The sequence below is a fragment of the Cebus imitator genome, unplaced genomic scaffold (genome assembly GCF_001604975.1).
Source record: "Cebus imitator isolate Cc_AM_T3 unplaced genomic scaffold, Cebus_imitator-1.0 Scaffold24, whole genome shotgun sequence".
Lineage (NCBI taxonomy): Eukaryota > Metazoa > Chordata > Mammalia > Primates > Cebidae > Cebus > Cebus imitator.
Window position 1 is genome coordinate 8,734,252 of NW_016107339.1, and position 2,797 is coordinate 8,737,048.

Here is a 2,797-nt window from a genome sequence, read left to right on the forward strand (position 1 = left end):
AAAAGAAAAGAAAAGAAAAAGTGTTAGCAAAGATGTGGAGGAATTGGAATCCTCGTTCATGGTTGGTGGTAATATAAGATGGTACAGCTGCTGTGGAAAATAGTATGGCACTTTCTCAAATACTTACACATAGAATTGCCTGCCATAGGATCCAGAAATTTCACTTCAGGGTATATACCCAAAAGAATTGAAAGTAGGGTCTTGAAGAGATATTTGTGCATCCATGTTCAAAGCAGTATTATTCACAATAGCTAAAATATGGAAGCAACTAAATTGTCTATTAGCAGATAAACAGATAAGTAAAATGTGCTATACAAAAATACATACAATAGAATTCATTCAGCCACAAAGAGGAAAGAAATTCTGCAATATGCTATAACATGGAGGAACCTTGAGGACGTTATGCCAAGTGAAACAGACCAATCACAAAAAGATAAGTACTATGTGATTCCACCTACAAAAGATGCTTAGAATAGTCAAAATCATACAGACAGAAAGCATAATGGTTGTTGCCAGAGGCTGCAGGGAGGAGAAATGGGGAGTTAATGTTCAATGGGTATAGGGTTTCAGTTACAACATGAAAAGAGTTGTGAATGGCTGGGCACAGGGTGGCTCATGCCTGTAATCCCAGCACTTTGGGAGGCCAAGGTGGGAGGATTGCTTGAGGCCAGGAGTTCAAGACAGCCTAGGCAACATTACGTGACCTTATCTCAACAAAAAGTAAAATTTAGCCAATGTGATGGTGCACGCCTGTAGTCCTAGTCACTTGGGAGGCTGAGGTGGAAGATCACTTGAGCCTAGGAGGTCAAGACTGCAGTGAGCTGTGATCACACCACTGCCCTCCAGCTTGGGCAACAAAGTGAGAACCTGTCTCAAAACAACCAAAAAAACTAAAAGGCCAGGCTTGGTGTCATGCCTGTAATCTGAGCACTTTAGGAAGCCAAGGCGGGCTGATCGCCTGAGGTCAGGAGTTCCAGACTAACCTGGCCAACATGGCGAAATCTTGTCTCTACTAAAAATACAAAAATTAGCTGGGTATGGTGGTGTGTGCCTGTAGCCCCAGCTACTCGGGAGGCTGAGGCAGAAGAATTGTCTGAATCGAAGAGACAGAGGTTGCAGTGAGCCAAGATTCCACCACTGCACTCCAGCCTGGGCAACAGACAAGAGTCTGAAAAAAAGAAGAAAGGGAGAGAGAAAGGAAGGAAGGGAGGGAGGGAGGGAGGGAAGGAAGGAAGGAAGGAAGGAAGGAAGGAAGGAAGGAAGGAAGGAAGGAAGGAGTTTCAGAGATGGTGGTGGTGATGTCCAACATTATGACTGTATTTCCAAAACATTGAACTGTACACTTAAAAATGGTTGAGAGGAGCCAGGTGCAGTGGCGCACGCCTGTAATCCCAGCACTTTGGGAGGCCAAGGCGGGTGGATCACGAGGTCAAGAGATCGAGACCATCCTGGTCAACATGGTGAAACCCCGTCTCTACTAAAAATACANTTCACTATGTTGACCAGGATGGTCTCGATCTCTTGACCTCGTGATCCACCCGCCTCGGCCTCCCAAAGTGCTGGGATTATAGGCGTGAGCCACCGCGCCCGGCAATTTTTGTATTTTTAGTACAGACTCGGTTTCACCATGTTGGCCAGGCTGGTCTGGAACTCCTGACCTCGTGATCCGCCCACCTCGACCACCCCAAGTGCTGGGATTACAGGCGTGAGCCACTGCCACCCAGCCCTTAATAGTGTTAAGATGTCAATACTACCCAAAGTGAGCCTCAGATTTAATGCAATCTCTATCAAAATTTGCAAGATTTCTGTAAAACGATGTTTTTTGCAAAAATAGAAAAACCCACCTTAAAATTTATATGAAATCTTAAGGGACCCCAAATAGCCAAAACTATCTTGAAAAAGAAAAACAAAACTGGAGAACTCACAGTTTCTGATTTCAACACTTACCACAAGGCTATAGTAAAAACAAACAAAACAAAACAAAAAATGCTGTGATGCTGATATATAGACCAGTGACTAGAACAGAATACCTGGAAAGAAACCCTCCCATATATGGTCAAATGATTTTTCACAATGATGCCAAGACCATTCAATGGGGAAAGGACGGTATTTTCAACAAATGGTGCTGGGAAAAATGTATATACACATGCAAAAGAAAGAAGTTGGACCTTTATGTAACACTACAAAAATTAGCTCAAAATGGATTAATGACCTAAACATAAGAGCAAAAACTATAAACCTCCTGAAAAAAATCCTAGGCTAAAATCTTTACAACATTAGATTTGGCTGTGATTTCTTGAATATGGCACCAAAGGCACAGACAACAAAAGAAAAAATAGACAAACTGGACTCTGAAAATTTTAAAATTGTGTGCCTCAAAAGACAATATAAACAGCATTTTAAAACAACCCACAGAATGGGAAAAAAAATTCAAATTATAAATCTGACAAGGGTTTAATAGCCAGACATATAGATACTTTTAAAACTCAACAACAGAAAAACAAAAGACCTGATTAACAAATGGGCAGACCAGGTGCGGTGGCTCACACCTGTAATCCCAGCACTTTGGGAAGCCAAGGCAGGTGAATCATGAGGTCAGGAGTTCAAGACCAGCCTGGCCAATATGGTGAAACCCCATCTCAACTAAAAATACAAAAAAATTAACCGGACGTGGTGGCCCATGCCTGTAGTCCCAGCTGCTCAGGAGGCCGAGGCAGGAGAATCACTTGAACCTGGGAGGCAGAGGTTGCAGTGAGCTGAGATCGAGCCACCGCATTCTCGCCTGGGTGACAGAGCG